This window comes from Stegodyphus dumicola, chromosome X1, assembly GCF_044657685.1.
Source record: "Stegodyphus dumicola isolate Sdum_Otavi_A_Nest chromosome X1, ASM4465768v1".
Lineage (NCBI taxonomy): Eukaryota > Metazoa > Arthropoda > Arachnida > Araneae > Eresidae > Stegodyphus > Stegodyphus dumicola.
Genome location: NC_140780.1, coordinates 176,009,018 through 176,026,165, shown reverse-complemented (window position 1 = coordinate 176,026,165; position 17,148 = coordinate 176,009,018). Strand labels below are relative to the sequence as shown.

General features: G+C 31.6%; 1 protein-coding gene across 9 annotated transcripts in view; it reads right to left on the bottom strand.

The window, feature by feature from the left end:
• The window catches only part of LOC118199700 (CUGBP Elav-like family member 2), an 807,763-nt gene that overhangs the window by 60,452 nt on the left and 730,163 nt on the right, over positions 1-17,148 (bottom strand). For 7 of the 9 annotated variants that reach the window (XM_085807855.1, XM_085807861.1, XM_085807856.1 and 4 more), the window contains one exon: positions 539-3,794. The exons of the other annotated variants lie outside the window; for them this stretch is intronic. The gene's annotated coding sequence lies outside the window, so the exon portion shown is untranslated. Of the gene's footprint in view, positions 1-538; positions 3,795-17,148 lie in introns of those variants that run through there. 9 annotated transcript variants of the gene reach the window in all.

Genomic DNA, 17,148 nt, shown 5'->3' with positions numbered 1-17,148 from the left:
TGAAATAACTCTTTATTATGACTATCAATCCAGCTACACCGAGTGTAAGGTAAACCATATTACAAGATGGATGTTTGTTATGTCATGAAACGAGAACACATCGAGAATTTATATAGTGTATAAAATATTTTGAACGTTTTCCCTGCCCATTACCAGTAAGCATCCCTATTTTTCGTTTCAATAAAAAACTACGCGCTGAATTCAAGGGTAATCATTACCCATTCTGTTATTCAACAAGATATAAAAAATAAACTTACTCATTGTAAAGCTGCTATAATGAGAAATTACTATGTTATTGTGTAAAACCTATATTATGCAAATTTCTGTTTCGGATCAATTCGTAAAATTATTTCTAAACTATTTAAATTCTTTAAGCATTATATTTTCCCAAACCCTTCGTATTTAAGTTTTTCTCTAAACCTGAATGCATATAACTAAATGTTAACTTTGAGATATCATATCCAAAGAATTCACATTCTGTGATGGTTTTGATAATGATACATCAAGAGAACACAAAAAAAGTACACATACACAAGCATAAAATGTTTCATCTTTTAATAATATATATGTCTCTGTCCTCTCTTACCGAACAGCGTACCCAGAAAAATTGTCTAGTTTCTTTAACTAATTTTTTTGTTTCCACCTTCTGTACAGATGCAAGTCCCACTGGTGTGCTGAACAACTATGGGACAGCAAAAGGTTTACAGGCATTATAGCATAAATGATGTTGCCTCTTCTGTACAAGGGTAAATATAACACAAAAGTACAAACCACTAAGATCATCAAATAGTATTAAGAAGCACAGTATCGAGCCTTTTCAATAGGCAGTAAGGAACACTGAGAAATACACACTAATTATGGCATAAACAAATAATATGCTAGTAATTAGCAGTTATAAAACTCCAACAATAAAACTGATAATATTATGAAAAAATAAGAGTGCAAAATAATCTAATGACTCATTTTGCAAAATATAATGAAGAAATTTCTAGTGGGATAACTTGTAATGTAGAAAATACTTTTTATATAATGAAACGAAAATAAATAAAATAAAATTTAAAATAATAAAGTATAATATCAATTAAGATGAAATTATATAGATTTAATGAGTATAGAGAAATAAATAATTTTCATTTTAGTAGGGTTATAAAATCTACATGAAATGTCTTGAGTAAAAAAATTACATTTTCTAGAGAAGCCGATATAATCATTATATCAAAACTGTACACTTTATCTTTCCAGTGGAAGCAGTTTTTAGTAAGTTTTACATTAACTCTGTCAACATAAAAGAAAGTTAATATTTTGATCAGAATAGCAGTGAGTGATATTCATGCTTTTTGTTATAAAGTTATTAAGAATGAAATAAAATAATCTATGAAAAAAATCACAAAAATAAGCTTTATTTTGAAGCAGGATTGGGATAAAAAAGTGCCTTTTGTTTTAGATAACACAATATCGTATTTTTCTTCCATATGGCAATATAGTTACTACTACACACATTAAAAAATACTGTTAATTACACTAATATAACTAATAACTAATAAAAGAAGCAAAATATTTTTATAATAGAATATAATAAATGTAATTCAACAAGTTGTAGTTTCAAGAACTACGCATTTCAAATTTGCAAATTTCAAATTTTTGAAAAAAATAATTGAATATAAATAATTTATTAATAAAAATACATGGTAATTAAGTATTAATTTCTTATAATAGAAATAAAACCTAAAGATAAGTGTTTTATTGACTTAATAAATGACTGAACTGCCATTTTTAATTTACATAAAATTAAAAAATATCATCTAATTGACACTTAAATGTAGAAATAAATTTTGCACTTTCCGAATCTCAGCACTTTTTTAATACAGTTGAAATCACAATGTAACATTTATGCAAGAAACGTATTAGCACTTTAACACAATTTACAATGAAATAAAATGCCAACCAGGAAAGAGTTCACAGACAGTTACAAATCTCACACAGAACATTTGTAAAAAATTTAAGAGAAAAATGTATGCTCACTCAAACAGTTTATTTCACCTATAAAAGCACCTTAGAGAGTTTGAGAAATCAAGCAAAAGCACTGGCACTATCCAATAAATGAAATTAAATATGAACAGAAGAATTATACACAACTATGCTATCAGTGAAATGGTACACATATTGTCTCCCAAAGCCAAATTCTTGGGCTGAACATGAGTACATCCCATCCCTAAGAAATGGCAAATATCACATTCAAGAAAATGAATAAAGATTTATTAAAGGGTTAGCTTCTGGCATATTAATAAAATTTCCTGAAAATATTAAAATTTTCAAGCTCAAATTTTTAAAAAGTGATAAAAAAACTTTTTCTATACAGGGAAACACCAAGTCAAATAACTTAACACTGCAAGAGCAAGATAATTTCAGGTCAAAGCAGCCAACTTGCAAAACACCTAAACTCTAAGCACTCTCATTATTTGGCACATGCAAAGTGAATTGTGCACTTGGGTAATGAGGAATACAGATGAGATTTTATTATTCCTTATCTTAATATACAACATTTGAGCTTACGCTTATGTAAAAAAAACTCTTTTTTTTTTAAGATGATATAATCAGTATAATCGTGGTGTCATAATACAATGTTTGTGTGTGCATTGAACTATTACAAGATCTTCTACAAAAGATTTGTGCCAGAAAAAGGCATTAATGTACATGAAATGCTGACCACTTTGACCAACAATACATGTAAGATACATAAATGGTGATGCTAAAAAACTATTAAGACACAAAACTGTGTAAAGATGACAAATAAATACATACATATCTCAAATTTCCAAAATTAGGACAATTTCTCTTCACAATGAACATGTAAGGCAGTTAGTTTTGTTTTACTAAGTTTTACAATATCAACAGTTTTCTCAACCTTATATGTATACATACATACATATGCACACACACATATGCATATATAAATATATATAAGGTAAAGATCTAGAATAGGTAATATATATCATGTTCGTTTATGAATTATGCATTTTATATACTAGATAGAATTCAGTGCTTGAATGGACAGGTTATCGGGTAAAATATATTGCACGATAAATACCGGCTGTTCACTTAAAATGGTCTCAGTCCAGTCAATAAATACTTTTGGTCTACGAGGGAAATTATGCAATAACCCTCTTTTTATTTTTATAATTTTTAATCCATCTTCTCAAAATGGTTATAGACTAGCTTTCATTAAAGCACCCCTAAGTTACAGCAGTTACGTTGTACAAATACAAAACTGATCAATTACAACAATTGTTACCACTTTTACAGATAATTAGTAAACACAAACAAAGCTAGAGACAAAATATCTTTGCAAAGCAGAAAAAAATTAATAATGACAAATACTTGCTAATTTTAGTACATAAAGCAAAGAAATATTTTAAAAGGTAACCATAATGTATTAAAACAAATAAACAGAAAAAAAATTGAAACACAATTCAAGGTATACTAAACACACCAATCTGACATGCCAAGCTCTGTACAAGGGACGGTTAAGAACGATGACACCCTGCAAAATATTAAGCCTTGAAAATTTCTTTCTTTTTTGTGCTTTTTTTTCACACAGTGCATGGTTATATAGCACACCTGAAGTAAGGAAGTAGTTCCTTGGATTTCCAATGAATAAAATTGTCGTTGCTGAGCCAGAAGACCACAAGGGTCAAGGGCGACATGACAGGTAGTAGTAGGACAGGGAGACGGATGTACGCCTTAAGAGCGGGAGAACAAACGGCATGGCACGTATAAGTCACCAAGTAGGCAGTCTAGGAAAGAAGAGATAAAAACAATAGGGGATGTTATACAGAAAAACAGTTACGCTGCCACAAATCTGACTGCCTGTTGAATTTATAATTATGTAACTCTACGAAAGTTTGAAATTATAATAGTTAAATTTAAATTCTTTAGCAGATTGCTAGAAAATTAGATTAGTATAATTTGTATAATTCAACAGTATTAAAATTACTGAAACCTTATTTTATTATAAATTACTAGATAAAGAAATGCTGATAGCAAACTATCAAAAATATTTTATTTATAGCTGAGTATAATGCAATGCAAAGTTCACTTTCTTTTTTATTATGAAAAATAAAATTCTGAAATAAAACTTCTAATTTAAGATTTACTGGCAAGAGGCAGTAGATGTTATATCTAAATAACATAACATACAGGCCTAGGAGAGTAAATCTCCTTCTGTTAAAAAGCATCTATAGTATAATGGACACAAGCTTAAACAACATTAAGAGTTAGAATATCACATCACAACATTAAACACTTTTAACACCAAATTGTTTAATTAAATTAATTTACTTAAAAATTTAACTAAATATTAATTACATAAAATGTATTAATTTGTATATTCGTTAGAGTTCATACAAAATCTTCTGTTTGTTACAAACACAGATTCATGGATACAAAAATGAATCCGTATTTGTTGTTTCTCCACTCTATATTCAAAATTTATTTTACATATTTTAAAGCAATTTTTACAAATATATTTTAGATATTATTAATTTATGAGAAAAATCTGAATATTACCGTAAAGTATTCATGCAACTTTTGTATTTAGAATAATGATAAACTAAATTAAAATTTATATAACGTTAGATGAAAATATTTAATCTATGTTTGTAAGGATCCTAAGTTTTACTAACGTTTATTTTATTTTAAAACTGTACTATCACTTCTTATTTTCTACTTCCGGCCGGAATTAAATGCTTTAACTTGTTTATGCAAATTGTCTTGCTAACGCCCAAGTATTTAAGTTATGGCTTTTTGCCAAGAGTTAGGGGAGAGAAATGGAGATTTAGGAAGCAAGCCGCTTGCCACTGCAGTTTTACGAGTTTTCACTCGGTTGCTGGTTGCCTTTAAGGCCAGAGGTTTAGCCCTCTTGATATTTGAAAACGTATTTTAGTTTCAGCAGCTCGGCGTACTACATACGTACCCTTTTAAATAAAGGCCAGTCTTAGTGCTAGGCATTTGTATACTAATTCAAAGTTAGCTTTTAGTTAGAGTTTTAGTTAGTAGTGTTAGTAGTTTATATTCTTACGTTCAGACCACAAGTGGTTGGTCTCTGTATCCCGAACTTCGGGAGTACCTGTAAAGTATTGAAAATAAAGGGTTTCGTATACCCTTCCTGCTTGTGTTGTCTACTCCACACATTGTTGAACATAGCTCGAGTAAGCTCCCTGTTCCTATTCAGGACACATCATGTTTCCAAAGCAAATAAAGAGAAACACAAGTCCTGACATGTTAGTAAAAAACTCAACATTGAAAAAAAAAAAAAAAAAAAAAGCCTTAAATTCCGCAGCATATTTCCGAACGCATTTCAAGGACATTAAAAAGTGCATACATTAGGAGGCGAATAAAAAATATTAAATATCTTCTGATTAAATAAAATTTTATAAAATAATAATAGTCATTAATCTCTTAAACCGCACTAAATAGCTTCTCAGGGAAAATAATGCTTGAAAATACTTCCTTTGTATAAGTATTCATCATGAAAAGGGGTCGAAAGTTCTGAAACAAATTTCACTAACTTTACAGTAAATAATTCTCATAGAACTAGCAAATGAATTTACGCTGGAAAGAACATTGACATGTACGTGATAAAGTATTATAAGTCTCTATATATTGCTATCAATTCTTAAAAAGTCAAAAATGCTAAATGATTTATGCAGATTTATTAGTTTAAAGAACATATTAACTAACATATAATTATCATTAACGAATGGTACAAAAACTGAATGGCAATACTCAGCGCTATATCAATAAATTAAATGAGTGCAGGATATCCTGACTGAAGATGGATTCAGTTACAATGTCGTTAATCCATTCTGAAGTAAGTTTAGGGCTTATTTTATTCTTAATAACTTTGAAAATGTTTTTTTAATTAGGCTTTTATTTAATCTAAAAGGGATTTACAAATGTATAAACTTCTGCTGTATTTGCAAACAATTTATATGCATACATGCAAATATGCACTACATAAATACATATTTTAGAAAATTAACCTACAGTATTCCTTTAAATCAGTTAATGTGAACAAAAACATATAAATGATGTCTTTGATTAAAAATCACAAGTGAATAAATATTACTCATTTGAATGATACATTGGAACAAAATTCTTTCATTAATCAGGAAATTCTTTAATCAAAGGTGGGGATGTTGTGCCCCGCTCATACATTAAGATCTGACTTCTTCTCTAATCAGCTTTTCAGTTTTGAGGAAACGATCAGTGCTTTCATCCATATTTCCGACAAATACCATACAGCGCTTTTATACAGCGCATGCCGACGCTGTAATGTCCACAGTGTGTTTATGCGTACAAAAACAAAGGTGTATGTATATGCAGGGAGTAAACTTAAATTAGAAGATTTTTAATCTTAATTTTTGGCCGTCGTGAAAGCGACTCGTCATAAGTCGAGCACTAACTGTATATATTTGAAATGTATTTTATCCTTGATGGTTATGTATTATATTGCTGTTTCAGTATCCTTAATATAAATAAAATAGTATTTAGACATAAAAGTAAATGAATGGAAACTTATTTGAAAACAACACAAAAGTAAGGCAATGAAGTGTGCTGGAAGATTCCATGCAATGTGTTGAGTCCTCTAATATGGAAATTATAAAATTAGATCAAAAACCTTCTGGAGCAAAGTTACAAGGAATGTATTGCCGATAAACATTAAATACATCACAATAACTACTATATTATGTATAAAATATAGCTTTTATTCCCTGAATTAAAAACTCAGTGTTTGATATGTGTGAGCGTAATGCAAGAAATTAATATTTTATTCTATAATTTCTTTCAGCAATTTTCTTTTTGGCTCCTTTCGGTATACGTTTTTTTAAACAAAACGTCGTATATTTGCCAGTTTTAATTATTAAAATGTCATAAACATTTTTCAGTTGTTAGATTCTCCATTTTTACACTCCAGATGCACAGCAGGTTAATCATCATTTTAATTAGAAGCACTCAGTGCTTCAACATTGATATGAAATAAATAGATCTTTTGATCTTCTATTCAAAATTAAAAGCTATAGTAAAATCTAGAGATTTAAATTTTAGGCTATTCAAAAATTAATACTTCTGATTGCTAAAGAAATTGTATCATTAATAGTCAAAAGCGTTAATAGAAAAGCTGGACCGTCTAGTGAAAGCTCTTGAAATAACTCAGAACTTTGTCTCTCTAACTATAAACAACCACCATGCAGCAACTTTACTGTTTTAGCTATTAAGTTTTAGTACGGAGGCATTTTTAGTAAAATGCTAAACGTTTATGGTTGTATATCTTTCCAGTTTTATGTTTGTCTTTAAATTCCACGTGGAGATAAAGAAAGTGTCTGTGCTAAAAATCTGTTTGCTTAGATTTATTTTGCAATAGAATTGCACAATTTATTTCACCGAGCAACAGTAATTGAACTCTTTATTGACTTCAAAATTACAGTACAAAGAACTGGTCTTTGACAGCGTAGAATACAAATCGCAAGAGAGAATAAGTTTTAGACATTTATAATATTACTGAAATTCCGTATTTCACCTCCCTCTTTCAGTGAGTTTATTACAAGAAATATTGCGTTATTAATAGGGAAGGTTCCAATATACGTGAGTGCTCTGATTTCTCTCTTTTCTTCTCATAACATTACCAATGCTAAATATTAAAAGTCGATTAGGCTAGTTAAACATTTCGGACTATAATTACGCACGAGCGTACACAGTTTATCTAGATTTATTACCACGAAGAACGATCTTATATTTTAGTTTAATGCATACTTTTTTATTTGGTTAGGATTTTGTATTAATGCATATAATTTTTTATGATGTTATTACAGTTATTTAATATTTAAATTTAGCAATAAAACTCTATTCACATATATCAAATAATAACACTTCTGTAAAGCTTCAAATGGATTCCGATATATTCAACAGAAAGCTTGAAAATTAAATTTTCCAATCAAAATTAATTCTACAATGCATGATAACAAATTTAAGACAGAATTTTTTTTTCATATCCGAAGGCCATTTTCAGGTATCGAAGTAATAATTGAGAGGGTACCACATCCAAAGACGTCCCAAAATCATTAATTAATTAAAAAATAGTAAAAATATCCTATGCTTCAAATTAGGCACTCCAAAACGTTTCAAGTGAGATGGGCTCTTCGTTTCATAAAAAAGCCACTGTTCCTATTAATCCAAGAAAAACTACCAAATACTAATAAGAGGGAATGATTACCAATACATATCTTAATTTCATAAAATCATCTTAATTTCATAAAATAATCTTAATTTCATAAAATCATAAAATATCGTATGGATACGGAAAAAATTAAATGCAGTTTTTTTCTTTTGATTTTGTGCAGTCGTTATCGATTGTCATAGGTTCAAAGAGTAAGAAGCAATAAAGTTTTCTTTTAGAACCTTTAAACAGGATGTTTCAATAAAAGTGTAAGTATTTTAAATACTTTTCTTAGTCTCCAGACTGGGCATTTGAGGGCTAGCTTTCGTTTCCTGCAGCAAAATCAAACATGAAAAGGAACTTTTTTAACCTATTCCAGAAATACAGGAAGTTTAATGAGAAAGGCCGTTTCAACAGCTCACTTCTAAGCAGAAGCTTTATGGACATAATAATAGAAAGCAGAGCAGTGATTTAATTGTTGTCTTGAAATCTCGATATTTTTATGGAATCCGTCCTGAAACTTTGCAGATGCAGATGGATGTATGTGTAACTATATAAGTATTTAAAATAGTTTCTCTTTCAGAAACAGGACATTCCGTCCATTTGACAATGCTTTTAGAAGAAAACATTGTTTTTGGACGAATGATATTTCATTAACTTTCTCAAATGTCATTTTTTATATTTAATATATGTTATACTTATTAATCAAATTATATAGAAGACAGAATTTTCATAACCTGATGCGAATAGTTTATATTCAGATTAACTTATCGAAATGCTAATCAAACTACTCTGAAAACTTTAACTTAAAGGCTCCTTGGTCATATGAATGCTTCATAAAACGTACATAAATGAAATAAAATGAACACTTAAGTTTTTAAAAAGCTATTTTATTTTTGAAAACTAAACAATAGTGATCAAAGTTAAGCAAAAATTTAGGAACTAATAAAAAGGCATAGAAATCACCGTATGCTTTACTTCAATAAAAGAAAAATCTTCAGATATCTAACAGGCAACTCAGAATATGGAAATAATAGGAAAAAAATGAAGATTTTCACAACACAATTTGATAGATTTTCAAAATCATTTCAAAAGATTTACATGAATGATAATGAGAAACGTACCAGCAATTATATGGGTAAATCACTCCCTTTTACTTCTAGAACTAATTCATATTGTCAATAATGCCAATTTGAAACTATTTAAAGCTTTTGCTAAAAGTATGAAGTATATGTATAAGTAAACTAATGTCTGGGTGTCATCTTTTGAAGGCTGAAGGAAGTAAATCAGGAAAATAATCTGCATCTAAATTAATGACTTTTGAGAAGACATTTATTTTTGCCAAATGAAATCTGGCTCACTCAATCCTCGAATAGAACCAAGGCAGCTTGAGCTTAGCTTTTTCGCATGGAAATTCGGTTACTAAAGAGCACTTTCTCAAAAAAGGTAAAGATGTATTTGTTCTGATATTTTTAAATGTTAAGTTAAATGTTGCATTATAAAGTAATTCCTATGTTAGTAGTAAACATGTTAGGGGTATAGTTCTTATCCTGTAAGTCCACGTATGGCACGTGACTCCTTGTCCGTATTTTACGACTTTTGAGAATGTGTGCCTACGTATGAACTAGATTGTTTATTCAAGTGAATTTCTGAATTTGGTGAAAATTGCTGTGTACAGTAGAAGATATATTTTGATGGGGTAATTTTTAGCTATTGCGATATTTAGGTATTTCTTATATTTACGGCGCATAGATAGAATGACAGAATGGCATGCACACACAAATATATATATATATGTGTGTGTGTGAGAGAGAGAGACAGAGGAGATCTGACCCGGGTTTCTCATTACTACGAAAATATTCCACATTGCTCTTCCAATTCCTTTGTTTTAAATTCAGAATGAGTGGGCACCTGGCACATTATATTGAACAAAATCAACGGATGAAAAGTTAAAAAAAAAAAAAAAAGTAATCAGATAAAATTTTTCAAATATGTTTAAAAGGATGGAATTGCTGTTAAAACGATTATTAAAATTGACAGATGTCGCGGAATATTCAACGAAATCTAATTCAACAATGCAAGAAGTTTTCAGATAATTTTAGCCGGAAGAAAATTAAAAGGATGATCGAATGACGAACAATAATTAGCAATAAAAGAGTTACTAATTTAACTTTTCTTTGATAGGTTCGTGCTCTTTAATGCGAAATTCAAAGCTCAAGAATCAAATAACTTTGGTTTAGATGTTTGTCAAAGATATGACTTTATGTGTATGACTTTATGGCCAAAATGTGTATGAAGCTCTTATTCTGAAAAAAAAAAAAAAAAAAAAAAAAGCCTCCATTTCTTGCATTCGAAAACTTATGTTGTGTAGCGAATTTAATTTAATTAAGTGATTCATAAAAATCAAAATTTTAAGTTGTAATTATTCAAAATTTGAGCTACACAAGTTTGGTTACATTCTTTTGGGCCTATTAATTCTAGTGTAATATATTTTGGCTTTCCGAGTTTACGCGAACTGCGTCTTCAATCTTGTACATGCAGACAATGGATAAGTATTTTTGTTTCTGCGTAATAAACTCAGTTTTTCATGTCAAAAATTAATTTGATTCCTTAGTATTTAATATCATTAGTTGCAGAAAAATTAGCTCTTTAATTTGGCATAACTTTCATTTTTCTAACTTTAATTGCATTTCAGTTATGAGCTTTAATTAGTAGATTTTCTTCGTTTCGCTTGTGATTTAGTTAAAGGGGGATGAAATGCCTTCTTTCCGGTTGAAAAGTCACTTTTCGAGAGTTTTCAGCGTTCTTTCGTTGGGATCCTTGCAGGGTTGTTGAAATTCCTAATCTCCCCCGGTCGCAGGTGGCAGTTATTTGGCGAGGGTTTGGCGACTTAGATTTTCCGTTGAGGTTTCAAAATAGTGGTTTTGGCGAGTTTGATAACATGAGGGTATGCTGTAGTTGCAACTATTTCAACTTTCGGCGAAAAAATGGGTTGCGCCAACTTGGCAGTCCGGCGCTCTCCCTTTTAACGGGTTGTTTTAGGGGACGAGCTCACTTTTTGACACTTTTTGCACTTTACTTCTGTTGCCCTTTGAATTGGCCGGAGGCGACAGCTGACTCCGACGAAGAAAATGGAGCTTCTCCCCGATAGGCCTACGGGCCTCTTGGCTAAGCGCTGTGAGCGCGGGCCGTAGGTATGGGCATCTATGTCTTCAAAAAAAAAAAAAAAAAAAAAAAAAAAAAAAAAAATCGAAATTCTTTTATCAGTTTTTGTTGTGTGTGTTTGTGTATCTCAAGGAAAATATACAGAAGTAAATTTCTAGAAAAATGATGCGCACCATTGATTCTTCGCTTCACTCGAGACCAGAGCGTTAATTTAAAACCGTTGCTTTGGAACCTCATTTGCTCATCCTAAATTCTACTAGAACTTCAAGGCTACCATAATGAATAATTTAAAACCGTTGTTTTTGGAAACCTCATTTGCTCATACTAAATTCTACAAGAACTTCAAGGCTACCATAATGAATAATTTAAAACCGTTGTTTTTGGAAACCTCATTTGCTCATCCTAAATTCTACAAGAACTTCAAGGCTACCATAATGAATAATTTAAAACCGTTGTTTTTGGAAACCTCATTTGCTCATCCTAAATTCTACTAGAACTTCAAGGCTACCATAATGAATAATTTAAAACCGTTGTTTTTGGAAACCTCATTTGCTCATCCTAAATTCTACTAGAACTTCAAGGCTACCATAATGAATAATTTAAAACCGTTGCTTTTGGAACCTCATTCGCTCATCCTAAAATCTACTAGAACTTCAAGGCTACCGTAAGGAATCCATACTGTTCTACGAACATTTTTTTTCCATTCAACAGGCCGCCAGCACTGTATTTCACTTATCTTGCCGTATTGGAACCTCAATTGTTCATCCTAAAATCTACTAGAACTTCTAGGCTACAGTAATTGAATCCAAACTGTTCGACGAACATTTTTTTTTTCATTCAACAGGCTGCCAGCATTCCTCATGAGCTTCGATGGATTTCTTTTGTTTGATGATACTTAACAGATAAGTTCCTTTTTCTTTTGGGTTAATTCTTGGTTAGTTAAATATTATAGATTTCTGCAGTTAAAATGATTGAATTAACTTAATTTGTTAATTTGTTGAACCCTAAATTTTTTTTTGTAGTTGATAACTTTATCCTAACTCTATAGAAATCATTTTTCTTTGGTGTATCAATCAAGTAAAAGCATTAAATGGAATAAAGATTTATAACCTTATTAAAATTATTGTAACTTAACTTAATGGTTAAGAAAATTAAGTTCTTCAGGAAATTATTTACTTTAATTTTTTTTTTTTTAATTACTCATTGGTGAGGATGATTTGAAATAGTGCTTGTATTAGAGCATTCTTGTTTCTCAGGACGAACTTGTTTGTAGAATAGTAAATGTGTCATTACTTATCTTATCCGGTTAAAACCATATTTAATTAATCTAAGAAAAAAAATGAATAATAAAAATTATTATGTGCAATAATAGTATTTAAATGATTATATTGAGTGCAATATTAAGCAATAATTTTTGTTGTATAGATGAATTCTGTGTGAAGTAGAAAGTGTAGCTTGTTAATTTTTTTTATTATTTTCTCCCCGGGGAGGGTAGTGTTCTTAAATTTATAGTTTATTTTGGTATGTTTTACCAGATTTGCAATATTAAATTTAATAGTAATTACAAGGATGTAAAATGTGTAAAACAATAGTTCAAATTTTGTTGAATATATTTTGATATTTTTTTTTAACTAATGGATATATATATATTTATAATTGGCATTAATAGTTAAATAAATAAGTTTTCTAGATCATTCAAAGGTTAAATTTTTGTGTGTGTGCTCATGATTTTCACCCGTCTCATTCTCAAGTTGATTTCAGGGTTAATCCGAAAACACAACGCAAAATGTACAGGGCTTATAGATATTAGTATATTACTGTTAAAAAATTTTAAGTGTTATGTCAACAGAGTAGGAAACCATATGATTTTTCTATAACAATTATTGGTATCATGATTTTCACTATAACATATTGGTGCCGTGAACTTTCGAACCAAAGTTTTAGCACTTAACAATTTTTGTTGTGCTGTTTATTTTTGCATCACTTTTGGCTTGCGCTTATAGTGGAACTTAATTTTGACTTGAGACTGGTGATTGTCATGTGCACTATTGCATATTTATGTGAAAGTTTTCTTCCACATGTCTAGGCTTTTTACTGAAACCCTACTCGTTAGTTAGTTACAGTGACAGGCCTATACAGTGGTCGTATTACTGTGCTTATTTTATACTTATTGTTTGAGGTTGCATACCAGATATGTACTACTGATACACATTTGGACTTTAAAACTATTGTATCCAACACAAACATTTTCACGCAGTACCTGTTTAGTTAAGTATTTTGTTTTGTGCAAAATTTTGTATTGCATATTTACATATTGATTTTGGGGATTACTGTTTCACACTTTTGCAACTGTATGTTTGCAACATAAGGTTAAAAGGCACGCGTGTTGATCACACATTGGGATACATCCCTATTTATGTGCTGGAAGTTGCTGATCGCAGTTTAAAATGCCAAAGAAAGTGTCAAAACGAGCAGCCAGAGCGGCTAGTAATAGTGCAATAGACTGGGAGGAGAGTCAAGAAGTAATGGCTCTATCAGTTTTTGGTTCTGATCCTCTGGATTCTGTTCCTCTGTTCTCTGGTGCAGACAAGGGAATTAGTCTGAATGACTTCTTAGATAGGATTGATCTCATTGCCACTCATGTGGGTTGGTCAGATGAAGATAAGTTAACAGTGATCAGAGTCAAGGTGGCAGGCGAGGCGGCAGAATTAATTAGGAATAATCCTAGGTTAAAGAAAGAAGCCAATCTTGACTATGTTGTGAAAGCGTTGAAAGAGAGGTTCAGTTCAGTGCACAATTTGCACTCTAACATCCGTGCTCTTATTCAGGCTTTTCAGAAACCACACGAGTCAGTGCGACAATTTGCAGCACGTATAGAGGCTCTTTCGTACAAAACTGTACCAGTGGAAAGAAGCAGTGATCCTGCAGCAGAAGCACAGAGACAGGATTTACTTCTGTCAGTGTTTATCGAAGGATTGCAGTTGCATTTGCGACGCTTGTTGCTGCCACAGAATCACAAAACTTTTGCATCTGCTAAACAGCATGCAATTATTGAGGAAGACATGTGGGCTAAGAGCCATGCTAGTAGTGATTTTGCAACAGCTGAGGTTAGAGCAGTGAATGCTGCTAAGCCAGCAGTCGAGAAGGCAGTTACACCGCCATCAGTAACCAACTCAGAGCTCACTACAGCTATTAAGATGCATCAGGAAAATATAGCTCACCTTACAAAAATGATGGGCTCTCTCCAAACACAGGTGCAGAGTTTATTATCACAAGGTACTCGTTCAAGACCCATACAGCCTCGTTGTTACAGATGCAACAGAATAGGGCATGTTAGCAGGGACTGCTATGCGAATATTGTGCCTAATCAGCATTCTAGACAGGGTCAACAGAGATTTCGAAATAACCAAACAGCCAGGAGACATTCTAATAACACCACACCAGCTGTTTCGGGTGCTCCAAATACCACAAGTGTGGCTACAAATGCTTTGAATCCCCAAGCACCAAGTTTTAATTTAAACTAATTCAGGGTGGGGAGAAACCAGTCTCCGTTTCGTCTCCTAAAACCCTTTTGGAGGTGCCATCGGTTTTTACAGTATCCACTAGTGAGGCGTCTTTGCCTATTGTTGAGGGATCTATTTTGGGGAATAAAGTAAAGTTTTTATTGGACTCGGGGGCAACTGTAAACATCATAGAAGCTAAATACATTCAATGTTTTGGAAATAAAATCTCATTGGATTCATGTAACATATATTTAAAGGGTATTGCTGCAGAAAAAGTAAAAATAAATAAGAAAATGAATTTAACAATAGAATTTCAACAACAATATTTTGAAACAGAATTTTTAATTACTGACACACCTCTTTCATCTCAGTATGGTGCTTTATTAGGAACTAAATTTCTTGCAGACCACAATATGCATTTGGATTTCTCCACTTCTCAACTCTTAGGATCAAATGTAATTCTTAAATGGAATCTAAGTCAGCCTACTGCTATGAGTAATAAGGTTTTCTCAACTTCAGTTTCTCAGTCATTTTGTTACTCTGTAACCAAACATAAATTACCACCTTTTTCTGGAAATATCATTAAGCTCACTGCTCGTTCTGTAAATTTCACTACTGATACTGTCTTAATTGAACCTTTAATAGAACATGCTCAAAGTCAATTTTCCATAGCCAGGTCAGTTAATCAGACTTCTTCATCTAACGAATTTTATGTCAAAATTGCAAATTTTTCACCGAATACACTACATCTCAATAAAGGAATGAAATTGGCCAGTGTCCAACCTGTGAATGTCATCACACATAACTCTGAACTTGTAAACAACATCACCATAGAAACAGGGGAGGATTTCGAGTCTTGGGGTGGTGAATTTGATCTTACACATTTACCTGAGCAGCAACAACAACATTTATCACACCTTCTCAATCAGTATAGTAACATCTTTGCTGCCTCAGTCACTGAGTTAACAGGGTGTGACACCATCTTACACAACATCAACTTGCGTGATAATATTCCTGTTAGGCAAAAGCCTTACAAAGTACCTTACCATCTCAGGGATGAATTAGATAGACAGGTCGCAGAGCTGCTTGAAGCCAACATCATTCAAGAAAGTGACAGCCCTTACAGTGCTCCTGTTTTATTTGTTAAGAAAGCGGATAACACCTACCGTTTAGTCACTGACTTCCGCAAGTTGAATGAGAAAACGATAGAAGACAGTTTTCCTCTGCCTTCCATGATTGAATTGATAGAACAGTTAGGAGATTCGAATTATTTTTCCACACTTGATTTAACTTCAGGGTTTTTCCAGATGAAAATTCATCCTGATGACACCTTCAAAAGTGGTTTCTCGACTCCTTCTGGGCACTATGAGTGGTTACGAACACCTTTTGGCATGCGAAATGCTCCTAGTTCCTTTCAAAGGTTGATGTCTATAGTTTTGGCCAATCTTTCACCATTAAAAATAGGGATTTACATTGATGATATTGTCATTGCTTCTAAAACTTTTGATGAACATTTGGAAAAATTGAAGTTAGTTTTTGATAGACTAAAACAGCATAATTTAAAACTTAAACCTTCTAAATGTCATTTTCTGAAAGAACAAATTACGTATTTGGGATATAAAGTTACCAAGGGTATTATACAGCCTGATGATAAAAATTTAAAGACCATTCAGAGTTTTATTGCACCTAAAAATAGGAAAGAAGTTAGGCGATTTTTAGGCCTTATTGGCTTTTACAGAAGGTTCATTCCAAATTTTGCCCAAAAGGCACTTCTTTTAACTCAGCTTACTAAAGATAAAGTTCCATTTTATTGGTCACATGAAGCTCAGCATGCTTTTGATATTCTAAAAGCTGAACTTCTGAATGAACCCATTTTGGCTTTACCTAATTTTCTTAAACCTTTTTCCTTGTGTACAGATGCTTCTAATTATGCATTGGGTGCTGTCTTGTGTCAAGAAGATTCTAACGGTTTCCAACATCCAATTTGTTATGCTAGTAGAAAATTAAAAGGTCCTGAAACACGTTATAGTACTGTAGAGAGAGAAATTTTGGCAGTTGTTTGGGCCACAGCACATTTTAGACAATATCTTCTTGGTAAACCATTTACTGTATATTCTGATCAAGCTTCATTATCTCATGTTTTAAAACTTAAAGATCCCACTTCTCGAATTGCACGTTGGATTATGGGTTTATCCCAGTTTGATTATAAGATTGTTCACAAACCAGGTAGATTAAATTTAACAGCAGACTATTTATCTAGAGCAG